Here is a 15,357-nt window from a genome sequence, read left to right as displayed (position 1 = left end):
TTTATGATTTGAACTAAGTCCCAGTGATGAAGGGAGAAAGGGTGGCTGCAAGAGGTTAAATGCCAAGAAGCAACAGGCTTAATGTCATGATGGATGTGTGATGGAAAACAAGTCTAAGATGGAACCTAGGTTGGGTCTTGGGACAACGGAGCTAGGGAATTTAAGAGTTGCAGTGGGATGAGGGAGTCAGGGAGTGGACAGCAGTAGTTGAGAGAGCAATGAGGATGATTTAACCTCAAAGAGGGGATGTTTTTTGAAAGCTGGAAGTCTGTTGCTCTTCAAAGGCACACTGTGACACCACCAGCTCTGCTCTGGATGTTCCACAGATATTTCTGAGTAAGTGCGCTCCATTGCACAAACCAAGAATCTGCAGAGCACTCTGGATTGAGGAGGCGGTGTGGCCATAAAACAGCTCTTTGTTCCATTACTCAGTTCAGTGAACCAAGGAAAGTCTGAAGACTGAAGACTCTGCCCCTAAGTTGCTCATATCCTCTGTATTTTTTTTTTCATTTGAGAAGTGGGAAAAAAATACTATATTAACCTACTTTGCATAGCTTCCCTAAGGAATTTCCACTTGAAGTACATATAAAACATTGTATAAATTGAATATGATCATAAATGTATAACAGCAGATTTGCTAAACTTAAAAAAAAAAAAAAAGGATTCCTAATCTATGAATTTTTTCACCAGTCTGGAACTTATTTGAAGCCACAAGCTCTGAGTTTTATAAACTGAGTATTTACTACCCTGTCCCTCAGTATAAGCTCAGGGAGAATATAATATTTCCTCTTATGTAATTAAAGCAAGTAAAATCTTAACCTTAGAAACGTTTGCTTTGGGATTAGAAACCCAGAACACTTTTCATGCACTGCTGCTTCGTGTTCTATTATCCCATTTTGATTAAAAGGTGATTTTTTTTTTTTTAGAAGGTGATATTTTGAAGGGAAAAATTGTTTGATTAGTTTCAGAGAGTTTGAACTTCAGTCCCAGATTTGATAGTGCCTAGCTGGGTGGCCCTCAGGCAGGCCTCTCTGTCTCTTACTCCTCAGTGACTTCATCCGTACTATGGAATGAAGGTAATAGTTCTTGTTTTGCTCTCCTCACTGGCATCACTCGATAGTTACTTAGGACGGGTTTACTTAGGGCTTCCTATATGCAGGGCAGCTTGCTAGATTTGGTGAAGCAGAGGGAATAGATGGTATGGTTGTGGAGACACATATTTAACTGGAAACATTACAAAACAACACGGCAGTGATCGTTCAAACACATATAGAAGGACCAAGAACAGAACAACTAACAGCCTGGCCAAATCAAGGAAGGAGATACTATTTGTGCCAAAATCTTGAAGGATCTGGATGAGTAAATGGATAGTTGAAGGTCTTTGCATTCTGAATAGCATATAATAAAGACACAGGGTCATGCTTGCAGATTATAAGAGATAATTGTTACTATTACGAATCATGTATATATATCAGTACTACTCAAAAAAGGATGCAAGGCTCAGGTAATCTTTTCCATCTACAAGCCCATACCTTTACCCATCATTATTACCTCTTTAACCAAACTACGCAAATGCACCCTGAAACACCCCAGTATGAGTACTGTACACAAACTTTGTGGTCTGAAATACTGGAAAGGTTATGGCCCAAAGGATATTACCCAAGGGATCCAAGAGCAATGAATTGAAAAGGTGAGTATGAGTCAAAGTCTTCAGCGTTCAACAAAGTTCAAAGCCAAGGAATCCAAGCATCCATGCCAAGTCCAAAGGGCAGAAGGGAGACCACAAGATGGAAATGAAATCAAGGGTTAAGGACAGGATGAAAAGTGGCATGGCACCAGCTCATGAAAGGAGGAAAGGTCCTGGAATCTAGTACTGGAATGTGGTAACCTTTTTTTTTTACTGGTCATCGAGCACATGGAATGAGTTGTGTATGGTCGATTTTATTTATTTTTTTCCTAGCTCTGTTTTTGCATTTCCTTAATTCCACTTCTTGTATTACCTATATGATCTGTATCTTGGTTTAAAAAGAGTTCTGGCTTTTAAATCCAGCTTGATCTTCCCATCTATCTTTACCATTGCCCTATTTACCCCAGACATTAATTCATTCTACAGATACTCTAATTCTCTCCCTTTTTATTTATTATAAAAGTTAATGTTTAGAAAAATGTATCCAAACTGTATTCAAATATTTACTAATGAAACAGAGTAAACTATTTTCTTCTTATAAGTTTTTAAGATTTGAGGGGAGGGTTGGAAAATATAATACTCAGGATGTAGGAAAACAGACACTTTCACATCATTCGCACGGGAGTGAGAAAATTTGTAAATATCTTATAAATGATGGGGTGACTGCCCACTGATCAAATAGTTTTATTTACACCACTGAGCAAAATTTTGAGGACCAATACTTCATTTATCTATATTCAAAGAAATATAAAATATAATAGTTGATACAGTTTATAGTCTAGTAGATTTTATAACTCTTAATAGAAAGTTTTTGAATATCCCATGTTGGTAACATAGTGAGAAAACAGACATCCTCTAGGACTACTAATGAGAATTAAAAATAGTCAGAGCTTTCTAGTGAGCAGTTTAACTACGGATGTAAAACGTTAATAAATGTCTCATACCATTTGTCTCAGAAGATCCACTTCCAGACATTTAGCTTCTAGTTGGAGAACATTATGTCCCCACATTCTGACTGTCACAGAAACTCATTTCACAGTGAAAAAGTGCAGCAATGAATGTACACCCCTGGAAAAGAAAGGCTTCTAATGCTAATTTTAAATACTTCTGGACTCTAGGCTCTTTCCTTCTCTCATTAGTCAGAAAGTCCTAAATACTAAGTCTCACATTGTGCAAGAATTATACATTGGGCACTTCTAACCGTGTTTAGTTCAATTTCTTGTATGATGCCAACAATTCATGCTCTTTTCTTTTTTCTTAAGTATTAACTTATGTCTTTATTTGAGATTTATCTTGCTTTTCAATTGGGAATTTTCTTTTAATTTTACTGGGAAGGAGTTAAACATGTTTAAGATAAAATTAGGGTAGTGTAGAGCCTAGGAAAGCATTGTGCTCCAAATACATACATACTGTTAAAAATTAAAACAAAATTAATCATTTCCTGTGTTTAATAACATTTTTATTGAGTTCTCTGGTCTGCAACTTACATTTTATGTGTTATGTTTTGTACAATATCTTAAATTGCACAAGAGTTTTATGAGACGTGATATTATTTCTTTCTCACAACAACCTTATAAATAAGATTTATTAAATTTTGAAGATCATGAAAATGAGTCTTAGGGCGGTAAAGTGACTTGTGGAAGATTCAGCTAATAATAGTTACTAGCTGAGTAACTCAGATTCGAGTCTTGTGCCTCCTGGACTTGGGCTCTGTATATCATACCGGATGCCATTCTGGTCTCCTCAAGAAGACCTCTCAGAAGTGTCTTTGGCAATGTCCCCGTCTTGAACTGTGCATTTTTTTCAAGAGGTCTTCTCAACAGGATCTCCTGGCTGTGCCTGAGACCAGACTACTCAATGGCCTCAAGGGGTCCTCTCTCCAGACAATTAGTTCACAGTTGCTTTCTCAAGAACATCCCTTGCATTCAGCTCAGGGTCCTATGTGACATCAGTGCAACCTCACCAAGACCACATACTTGGTCCTGCAGACTCTTGCTGCATACACAAGCTTCTTGGCTGTACAGCTACATATATAGTCTGGAAGTTCTTAAGACATTTCTAAATGTAACTTAATATTTATATTTCTCTTTGTGTACCCCCAAAATGTTACTGCATCTATTAAACAGCTTTCTGGAGCCCAATTTCAAATCAGATATACTTGGAAAAATGAAAAAATGTTTAAACTACTTCTGAATCAGTTGTGAAAACAACAGCATATAATCTAGTGTCCTTTATAAAAACCTTTATAGATACTGACAGATGCTGGAGAGTTGCCTCAAAGAATATTGGCTTTTGCTCTGGTGTCAATAATAAACAGTGATCCTCTACATGGGAAGAATCACCTATTGAACTCAGTAAGCTCTTCCCTCTGTATTTAAGACCCACGAGTATACTGTTTAAACTTGCTTTTCAGTCTCTTGTAGCATCAGATCTCAAGGCTTCACCTAATATGGGTTACTTGCTTTTACTTGAACATGCCTTTTGTGTTCACATTTCATGACTTTTTCAGGCTGATCCTTTGACCTGGAAGAATAAAAGTCTAGTTATTAATGAAAGCCTACATTTGGACAAGCATCTCTGTATGTATTATGTTTTCTGGCCTTTACAATAGCCCGTTGCCATTTTACAAGTGAAGAAAATAAAAATTCAGAAGGGAACCACCTTACTGAATGTCTCACTCCTGGAATGAACAAACTTGGGATTTGGATTTAGGCTTCAGTATTCCACCATGCCATAACGCCTCTGCTGGTACAATTTAATTGACATTCAGAGAAAGGTACTTTCCAAAAATACAACCACATGTTTATGATGTGGTTTAATGAAATTGCATATTAACAAACTGCTGTAAGTGTTGTTGGGATAAAAGAGTAAAGAAAACAAAAGAATTTAGACCTAAAAACAGCGAGAATCATCCTTCAAACACACAGTATTTCTTCAGAGTAGAACATTCCCCTCCTCTTTTTCTAATTCTTACTCATCAGTAAGCTCTTAAGTATCACTTTCTATTAGGGAGCTTTCCTGACCTCCCCTTTAGAGACTGGAATAAATGGTCCTGCCTTGGGATCCTTTGGCTCTGATTTCTTGATCATAGCAGTTGACACAGTATTATTCCTTGTTTAGTTTCCTATCTTTGCTGTTAGATTGAGAGCTCTGTAAGGGACAATGATGATATCTATTCTTTAATGTATACCGGCACCATATGTATTTTCTGGAACATGGGAACCATTTATATTTGATGAATGAAAAAAAGAGATTGAGAGACTGGGGAAGGGAGAGAAGGGGGTGGCAGAAAGCCCTTAGACTCTAGAGTCGAACCAAACTTAGCCATTTATGAGTTTTTTACTTTGAACAGTTGCTCAGCTCCTCTCAATCTACAGTTTCTCATCAGAAAAAGGTCATATTTGCTAGAATAACAACTATTTTTAAGAGGTCTTATGAGGTGCCCTGAACACAGTAAAAAATCTTAAAAATTTCTTTTTCATATCTAATTATGTGGTATTGTCTTGGAGTTATTCTGGAACTCTGGAGAAACTTTGTTTCCAGTGTTTTGGTAGCATTTCCTTTGATAACACTCCACGTTCTAACCATGCAGAGAGCCCTTGGATATTTCAAAGTCAACACCACAAACTTGAATTCACTGTCTCTTTTCTCAAGACTTTTCTCCTTCCTTTATTTCCGATTCCTGTTAAAGGCACAATCATCCACAAAAACACAAAATCAGAAATAGAAACCTTGTCTCCTACCGTCACCACCCTCATTGTTTCTCTTAGTCTATAGCAGTGCTTCTCAGCTAGGCATCATTTTGCCTTCCAGGGGCTATTTGATGCTGTCTGGAGACATTTTCGGTAGCCACAATGGGGAAAAGGTGATAGTATCTAGTGGGTAGAGGCCAAAGATGCTGTGAGACCTCCTACACTGCACAGGACAGCCCACTTCAGCAACAAATTATGCCGCTCAACATATGAGTGGTGCTGAGGTTGAGAAAAACTTGCTGTAGAGCGAGGAGTTAGTAAACTTTCAGAACAGCATTCTAATCATTGGTCCTTGAAACTGCTGGCAGTACTGCATAATTTGCTGGTGAAAAAAAAAAGGGCTGCCTTCTTCCAGAAAGTGCTGTAATTACCCTACATTTCAGTAGAATTTTGGCCAGTTTGCTGGTGAGATCCGAGGTTGACTGTTTTATAAGGAGTTATGTTGATTCTCTAGATTTTCTTTTGAACAGCAGTCTCAAAGGGTAGTCCTGGAAACTCTGGAGGCCCATGAGACATTTTTAGAGAGTGTTCAAAGTTAGATTTTTACAATAATATTAAGATGTTGTTTGCCATTTATACTCTTTATCTTCTGAGAGTGGAGTTTTCCAGAATCTACATGACATATGACATTGCCAAACATTAAATTAAAAAGCAAGTATGAGTATCCAGCTGCTTTATATTAAACCAGACATTAAAGAGATTTGGAAAGTCATATAATAATGCAATTCTTCTCATAATTTTTGTTTTTAAAATATATGGTTATTTTTCATGAAAATTTTATTTATGTTAACATATAATGGGTTTATTACTGTTTTTGAAACCAATTAATAAATAAATATCTTGAAAGTCCTCAGTTTTTATTTCTAACATAGGAAATATCACTAGATATAACCCATATAAACAACTACTTTGGCATCCTCAGTAATTTTTAAGTTTAAAAGGGGTCAACAGTTCAAAAAGTTTGAGAAGTGTTATTGAAGCGCAGTGTTTTTCATACTTTATGTATTCAATGCACATATTCTGATTCAGTAGGTATGATAATTAATTTTATATGTCAACCTGACTGGGCCATGTGGTGTCCAGGCATTTGGTCAAATATTATTCTGGTCATGTCAGGGTGTTTCTGGATGTGAATAACACTTGAATTAGTAGACTGAGTAAAGCAGACTGCCCTCCCTACTGTGGGTGGGCCCCATCTAATCACTTGAAGGCCTGAATAGAACAAAAAGACTGACCCACCTAGAGTAAGAGGGAACTCCTCCAGCCTTGACTGCCTTGAGCTGGGACATTTGCTTTTCCCCTACCTGCTGACTCAAACTGAAACATCAGCTCTTCCTGAGTGTCAAGCATGTCATTTAGACTAGAACTACACCCTCTGCAATCCTGGTTCTCAGGCCTTCAGAATCAGAGTGGAACTACACTATCGGCTCTCCTAGGTCTCTAGCTTGCCCATCGTACACCTTGAGATTGTGACCTTCCATAATCACATGAGCCAATACCTCATAATTATTATTTATCTATTTACGTATTTATTTATTTATTTGAGCTATAGTCGGTTTACAATGCTGTGTCAATTTCTGATGCACAACACAACTTTTTAGTCTTACATGAACATACAAGTATTCATTCCCATATTCTTCCTCCCAATGAGCTACCACAAGATCTTGTATATATTTCCCTGTACTATACAGTTTAAGCTTGTTTATCTATTCTATATATACCTGTCAGTATCTACAAATCTCTAACTCCCAATCTTTCTCCTCCCACCCACCTCCCCCCCGGCAACCATAAGTCTGTATTCTATGTCTGTCAGTCTGTTTCTGTTTTATATTTAAGTTCATTTGTCTTCTTCTTTTTTTTCTTTAAATTTCTTTATACCTATATATCTCCTATTGGTTCTGTTTCTCTAGAGAAATCTAATATAGTAGGTCTGGGATGGGGCCTGAGATTCTGCATTCTAACATCCTCCCCAGAGATTCTAATGTTGCTGGTCCTTGGACCACACTTCTAATCGCAAAGGTCAAAGCATCATCACCTGGTAGTTTATTGGAAATATAAAATCTCAGATCCTGCCTCAAACCTGTAGGATCAGAATCTGCATTTAAACGAGGTCCCCAGGTGATTTGTTTGCACTTTAAAATTTAAGTGACACTGCTCTAGGTTAGTTGTTCTCAACCCTGACTACTTAGTAGAATCACTTGGATAGCTTCAAAAAAAAAAAAAAAAAAGATAACTGGACTCCACCTCAATCAAGTCAGACCAATTAAATCAGAATCAGTAAGAATGGGGCCTGGACATCTTTATGTTTTAAGTGCTGTGCAGATGACATTAATGTGCAGTCATGAATGAAAATCATTGGTCTAAATAAAAGACTGAAGATCAACAGTTGCAATCTATGAGGCTTTTGAAAAAAGAAAATTAATTACCCAGGGTATGAGGTAAGAGTAAAAGATGTCAATTAGCCACTTAGTGTTTTTCTATATATAGTCAAAAGTTAACCAAGCAGCCAAGTTCTCAGATAAGACACCAAAGGAAACTATGGCACTACTGGCTGTAATAAGAGATCATATGACTTTTTATGTGTTTGATGTGTTTTTTTTTTCTGAACTGGGGACTTAGGGTTGAATTTTTACAGAAAATTCTTTCCAAGTCCAGAATCCCTAAATTGTTATGTGTTGTGTTATATAGAGTAGACTCACAGAGCTGGAAGGTTTTTTAGGGATTATCTAGTCTAACTGCTTCATGTATAGATAGGGAAACTGAGGCTCAGACAGGCCAATTCACTCACATAGTATAGTGGAGACAACAGACCTGAGTTCAGCTCACAGCTCTTATACATCCTCTGGAGTCATTCTTTTGTTCCCAGAACAAGCAGCTACACCATGGCTAGCACCACCAGCAGTCTAGAAGTACAACAATCAGATCGGTACAATGATGCCGCTGTTGAAATTTTGCTGACTGCTGAGTATTTTATGTATATACATACATATATACATATATATACCTTTTATAATTCAACAACTGTTTAGTGAGCCTCTGCCAAGTGGTGTTAGAAATTTAGTAGACATCATTCAAAGTTATTTTGTCATCCTACAATTACTTGCAAATCTCCTGATTTCCACGTTAGTGTTTATTTAACTGCATGTCCCACTGCCCTCCTTGGCAGATGAAGAGGGTTGAGAAAATTGAACTACTCACCCAGCTGACAAAGTGGGACTGGGACCTTGATCCTGGACTGATCAGACTGCTCTCTCTGCAAACAGACTGGAGCCTGAAGAACAGAAACTGATGTTGGAAATCCTTAGTAACTAGAAACTCCTCCCAGCTTTTCCTCCTTTCTCTGAAAATAGAACTCCTTAAAGAGAGAGAGAAATAAAGGAAAGAAAAGAAAAGGCACACTGTTTGATGTACTGTATGTTGGAGGATTCTGGAAAAATTTATAATGTGTTCTGTACTCAGAGACAAAATTTTCCAATAGGACATTTATACTATTTCCTTCCAAGAGTCTGCATCCTGTTACACTCTGGAAGAAGTGACCTCATGGTGTTTGTATTTGTCTCTTTCACAAAACCTCTTTTACAGTATTAATGCATGTGCAGATCTTAGGATATGTAAGACATGAGGCTCTGACTTTGGCAGGTCATTCAAAGAACACGCTGCCACTTTCACGCTGGCGTCATCTTGTTTTATAGCGGCAGAGGGTCTGGGAGTGGGAGAGCTGGCTGGGAGGAAGTTCTATGCCAAGTGACTTGGAAAATATACGCCACAGCAATCTAAAGAACCTAATAAAAGTGAAAGAATATTAACTAGTGATACATGTTATTAGTCTCCAAGGAACTGACAGTAATCACTGTAATCCTTTACAGCCCATTAGAATTATAAGGTGATTGCTTGCACATTACCTCATTTGTTCAATGCTTTGCAGTTTATAAAGCACTTCCTCGTAGATCATCTTGGTTGTTTCTTCCAACATCCACGTGCGCTATGCAGGACTACTATTATCCCAAATTTGAAGAGGAATGAAAACTGAGGCTTGGAGATAGGTAAATAAAAATAATGGAAATTCTTTGACATAGAATTTGATCACATCGAAAACTCTTTTTATGTACAGGAATTCATTTGGTTTCCACAACAATATCTGCAGTAAGTAAAATTACTAATCCCATTTTGCATATAAAGAAGCCAAGAAACAGAGAGTAAATCACTTACCCCAGATTTCACAGCGAATCAAGTGGCAGAGTGAGAAGTTAGATCTAGACCGACTCCTTAAAAAGTGCTCCTTCCACTAAATAAAAGTACCTCTTTACAGAGCAGGGGCTTGGAGGCAACCAGACCTGCATATAAATCTTGGCTTCTGCACAGGTGGACTGTAGGGTGAAGTCTGAGAAACTACTTAAGCTCGCTAAGCACAACTTTCTGATCGGTAAAACGAGAAAAGTAATTCCTACCTCATGGGATTCCTGTAAGGAAAAAATGAGCTCATGTTTGCAAAATGTTTAGCATAGTGTTGGACACGCAGAAAGGGCCCAGTGACTGTTATTGTAATAAATTTTATCACTGGCCACCATTAACACACAAGCCCCTCCCATCCCAACTTTAGTCTCACCAGTGCTGCTCAACAGTTTTGGCAAATGTCGCTTGTTTTTTTTCCAGCTGAAGCTGTGGACTCCTCTCCTCCGAGCAGTGCGCGAAGAGCTACGTTAATCTCTGCAACAGAAGTCAGGATTCCGAGTGCCGACGCTTTCGTCTCCTTCCTTTTACGTCCCTTAGAACCCATACAAGCCCTCTCGTTTCCAACCTCTGTTCCCAGCTGTAGGTCTGGGTGAACGGAATAAAGTGAGAACTACACTCAGAAGAAAAACAAACCGAGGCTGTGTCATAACATCTGGTTAAAATTCCAGAGCCCCAGACCCCACACAAAGCAGCTGCGGCTCATGTTACTGGGCATCTCGTCGACCTCGCCTCTCTCCGCAGCATCTCTAAGAAATCAAGTACCTGATATTTAAGGCGGGTCTGAGGCAAAGCAGCCCTTGTAGTCAGGGAATACTGATGGTGTATAGAGTTCAGTCCCAATCAGTTGTTGGTTAAACACGCTGCTCATTCTCAGAGCATGTAGATCCTTCCCAAGTCTTTCCCCCTCTTCCACGGACTCAGCACCTTGTTGCGGCAGCGCGATCCTCACCACGGTCCCCTCACCACGGTCCCCTCACCACGGTCCGCTCACCACGGTCCCTTACAGGTTTGTCGCCTCCGCCTCTGACACTCCCTGACATTCCCCGTGCAGCCCACTCGTCCTGAGATGTTTTGAGTTCTCCAAATGCAGCCTGACTCTCAAATTTTAGTGCTTTGCACAAGTTATTCTTTTTACCAAGAATTCTTACTCATTCCCTGAACTGTTGTTGAAAGATGAGTTCCTATTCTTGATGATGCAGTTCATGTAGCTTTTCTTTTAAGAAACGTCTTCTGGGGGCTTCTATTCCTGAGAGGCTGTCTGGGTAACGCTGGTGTTTTTCTCTCTTCTCTCACCACCTTGTATGACCTTTAACTGCTATACATATATTTATGTTCACACCCATTTCCTTCACAAATCTCTGAGCTCCCTTGGAGTAATTTTTTCTTTTGATGTATGATGAAACCCAGTGCTATGGTAGGGATTTAATAACTCTTTTGAGAGACAGTATGGAAGTTTTGAATCTTAACCGTGTTTATACACTAGACACCTTTGGTGCCTTGGGCCTTCAATACTACTGTGATTCCTTCTTTCCTTTCTTTCTTTCTTGTCACCATTTCATAGTTGAAAAAAATGTTAAATTTTAGTTAAAGATTAGAATGAAAATGACCATTTTTTTTCAGTTCCAGGTCAATGGACCCCTTGAATTCTATCCACACATTCCTGATTAAGAACCCCTAGAATGTATGGAATTTAGAATCAAACAGACTGAGATTAAAAATATTAACATCTCTCTACACTAAATAAATATAAGCTGAGACTTCTGATTGTTATAATACTTAACTGTGTGTGATGTGAAAAAAAATCCGACACTGTCTGTGATGGTGTCTAACAGGTGGCCACAGCTACATCAGTGCTATTTAGCTGTGTTACTACTAACTGTCATTAGTTTATTGAGACTTCATGGGACAATGAGAGAAGCCCAAATACTCTGGATTTAATCTCAGCCTTGACTTTTATTCATTATGTGACCTGGGCCCCTTTAAATGTCAGTTAATTCATTTGGAATATGGGGCTAATAGTATCTATTATTAAGCCTTTTTATAGGACAGTAAAAAAATGTGCAAACATAGGGCTGGAAAATAAGAAACACCCCATAAACAATCAAATGAATGACTGACTGACATTTTAAAACGTAATGAATTCCACTTCCTTGGGTCCAACAAATTTCACTTCCCAGTGAAATTATAAATTCTCAAAAAGATAATACTAATTGTATCTACACATTCAAAATTAACTATTTTAAAATTGAAAAGTTAAAATTTAAATGTGAAGTCAACTTTACTTCTTTTTTTTTACAAACACCTTTTTACCAGATGCCAAGATTTTCTGGAAAAATCTGAAGTGGGGAATTGGTTAAATAAACAAAACATATTTCAGTTAAAAGAGCAATACAATTACAAGAAAATGAATTTTTTAATGGAGAGAAATACTTATTGGTAAACTATTTTATATATAAAACATTTTTTTAACATATTATCTGGGGACACATAGTTCAAACAATGGAGATAAATACCAGCAAATATGAAATACTTTGAAAAATCAGCTAATGAAATATCCAAATACTTAACCAATGCAAGGGTAAATATTTATTAAACACAGGTGCCGGTGACATCTGGAGAAATGGAGCAGTCAGATTCCACAATCTGATTGCTCAGAACAGGGATCCAGATCCTGAACCACACCAGAGATTTGCTATTTGATTAACTGCTGACTATTGCATTCCCCGCAGCTGCCCATCTGTGCTCCAGTGTCTCAAAGGCCAGAGTGGATGGCATGCATTGCATGTGAGCTGCACGACTCTGGCCACCCCAGAGGGCTCGCCCTAAGTCTCTAGCTGATGTTTAACATGAAAATAAAACATTAACAGATGCTGTGTCTTAACTTTGCCTGCTGTCTGTCTTCTCCGAGATGAGTTCCTCTTGGCCAATGATCATCTGACTGTAGCCTTGGAAAGCTGCCTGGTAGAGTAAAGGGAGGCAAAGAGGAAGTGGGAGAGGAGAGAGAGAGAAAGAGAGAGAAAGAGGCAGAAGCAAGGGAGAAAGAAAGAAAAATATCTTGTGTTGTGCTGGGAAACTAAGAAATCTGGAATGTAGTTCCGCTGCAGTCATTAACTTGCTGCGAGAACTTGGGAAAGAATCTTCCCTTTTCTGTGCCTCAGTTTCCTCATCTATAAAATGAAGCAATAAGGTAAGATGGACTAAAATCCCTTCAAGAGCTAGCAGTAGTAGTCACGGCTTAAATTACAGATTTAAATTACCATCTATCCTACACAACTGTAGCCTTACCAAAACAATAAAATCTGTAAAACTGGATAACCTGGGCATTTGGATGAATAAGTTTTATTACTCCACTAAGAAAAGGGAGGAGGAGACCAGTACACAGCATGCTTCCTATGTGTCATACGCTTTCATAAAGTTCTCATTTTGTTACGGAAACGACAGGCCAGTCAAGAAACAAGCACCACTCGGAGGGTTGGAGTACTCAGATGTATTACCCCGGCGGGCTCAGAGGGGCTTCTGCTCCGAAGCTCTGAGCACCTCCAAGACATGCGCATGAGGTTTTATAGGGTAAAGTACAAGCTTGGGGTATTCGGCCAATAGGCATGGAACAGCTTTAGCAGCATTATCATCACAAAAGTGGAGGCGGGGAGGCAGCAAACCAACATTCCAAAGCCAGATATGTATCTTTGAAAACCCAGCTGGCTAGCAAAAAACATAAACAGCAAACCAACACTAATTAACATAGATTTACAAGTTAGTCCAGCAGAACTCAGATCAGTATTCTAATACTTAGATTTGTGAGTTATCTTGTTAGCCCAGCCCGGCTTTTCCTTCACAATATTACATGATGACAAAAATGTAAGTAGTCTTTCCCCATTTTAGAGAAGAGTAAAATTAAGTTCTAGAGTTAAATAACTTGATTAAGTTCAGGATATTAATTAGCAAAGTTAGGACTTGATTCCTTGCATTTATTTACTCATTCCTGCCATAAATATTGTTGAGCACCACACCAGGCCCTGAATTAGATACAGGATTAAAACAGGAGACAGCACCTCCATAGATCAAGCTTCTTTTTCTACTACAGTGAAGGTATACTCTTGCCAGAATATCATGAGAATGTCAGTCTTTGGTGTTCTGAGGCCCAGTTTTCAGCATGGGTAATAATGGGGCAGGGGGAGCAGGGGGATCCCCACACCTCCAACAAGCAACTCTCAGAACACCAGCTGGGTGTCCCGGAATTCAATTCTAAAGCTCTCTACTCAGAGATAGCATCAGATTCCACAGGTTGAGGGCTCAGCCCTGCAGAACTGCGCACCCACTCCCTTCTCACTTCAAAGGCCAGTCAAGAGCTCCAGGCTCTTACCTGTGCTGCTGACCTACTGGCTATAAATTAGAGGTTCCCATTGTCGACTGAAATAAATGCACAGCCTGAAAGCTGAGAGTTATGTTTTATTTGGCGGACATTTCTGAGGACTTGAACCCCTTGGAGCCCGGGATGACAGCCTCTCAGATTACGCTAAGGGACTGCTTCGAAGAGGTAGAGGAGGAGCTAGGATATATAGGAGCTTTACAACAAAGACCAGGTAGTTGGAACATTAAAAGATTACTTGTTAACTAAAAATCAGGCATCTCAAGTTAAAGAATTTAGCACTTTTCTATGTATGAGAGGGAGAAAACATTCAGGCTCATTGAATTCATTCCTTTGGCAAGCACCTAGCTGCCTAGGGCCAGTATCTTGTCCTTTATTATTCTGAGTCCCCTCAGGGTGCACCATTGCGAGTGGCTGCAGAGGCTGGGCTGCAGGCTTGTTTTCACTGAGGGGTAGCGGCAGCCGTAGATGACTTGATGGCTTCAGCATTCTTTGTTTACTGATATGGTTTGCAGTATTTTTTGTTCACATCATGACCCCACCTCCTCATGTTGGATTAATTTGCTAGAGTGGCTTGCAGAACTCAGAGAAACGTGTTACTTACTTGCAGAACTCAGAGAAACGTGTTACTTACAGCCTGAAGGAGATGCATAGAGTGAGGAATGGGGAAAGAGCATGGAGCTTCCGTGCCCTCTCATGGACACCATTCTCTCTAATCTTTAGGTGTTCGCAACCCAGAAACTCTCCACATCCTGTCCTCTTGGGTTTTTACAGAGGCCTCATTAATAGTCTCAATTGATTAAATCATGGGTCACTGGGGATTGATTCAACCTCCAGCTGCTCTCCCCTCCTGGGAGACAAAAGGTGCTACTGAAAGTTCCAACCCTGGGTTCCAAAAGTCACCTCGTTCATATAACAAAGACAGCTTTATCACTCCAACACTTAGGAAATGCCCAGAGTATTAGGAGCTGTGAGTTAGGAACTGTGGACAAAGATGACATATATATGAGAAATATATTTTAGTTATCTAAATGATCAAATATATTTCTTATAAATCACAATATTGCAGTCAAGGAACCAGATAATTTAAATTTTCCAAAATACATGAACTATTTGGGAAAAGAGATCCTTGAGTCATTGAAGAGTAGTTTTCCAACATTTAGGCTCTGATTTTTTCCATTTTCCATTTAAAACATGATATTCATAATGAGGAAAAATGAATTTGTTAGAGCAGGCAGATAGCTAATATAAGCAGAGAAAGGGGGGCCATGGGCCAAATGGCAGGAAACCACACATCTTGTGAACAACAGGGGTCC

At 38.9% G+C, this 15,357-nt stretch overlaps 1 long non-coding RNA gene across 4 annotated transcripts; it reads right to left on the bottom strand.

The window, feature by feature from the left end:
* Positions 1-3,124: 3,124 nt before the first annotated feature.
* On the bottom strand, positions 3,125-11,123 carry LOC105072352 (uncharacterized). Of its 4 annotated transcripts, none has more exons than XR_006726478.2 (5): positions 10,435-11,123; positions 9,342-10,257; positions 8,638-8,710; positions 8,251-8,342; positions 3,125-4,210 (listed from the first exon to the last, which is right to left on the bottom strand). It is a non-coding gene; the product is annotated as an uncharacterized LOC105072352 (long non-coding RNA). The 4 variants fall into 4 exon arrangements; XR_006726479.2 differs by lacking the exon at positions 10,435-11,123 and having other exon boundaries at positions 9,342-9,471; positions 9,649-10,425; XR_006726481.2 differs by lacking the exon at positions 10,435-11,123 and having other exon boundaries at positions 9,342-9,899; positions 10,046-10,425.
* Between the last annotated feature and the right edge of the window lie 4,234 nt (positions 11,124-15,357).

The sequence above is a fragment of the Camelus bactrianus genome, chromosome 1, assembly GCF_048773025.1.
Source record: "Camelus bactrianus isolate YW-2024 breed Bactrian camel chromosome 1, ASM4877302v1, whole genome shotgun sequence".
Taxonomy (NCBI): Eukaryota; Metazoa; Chordata; class Mammalia; order Artiodactyla; family Camelidae; genus Camelus; species Camelus bactrianus.
This window is presented reverse-complemented; position numbering and strand designations above follow the sequence as displayed.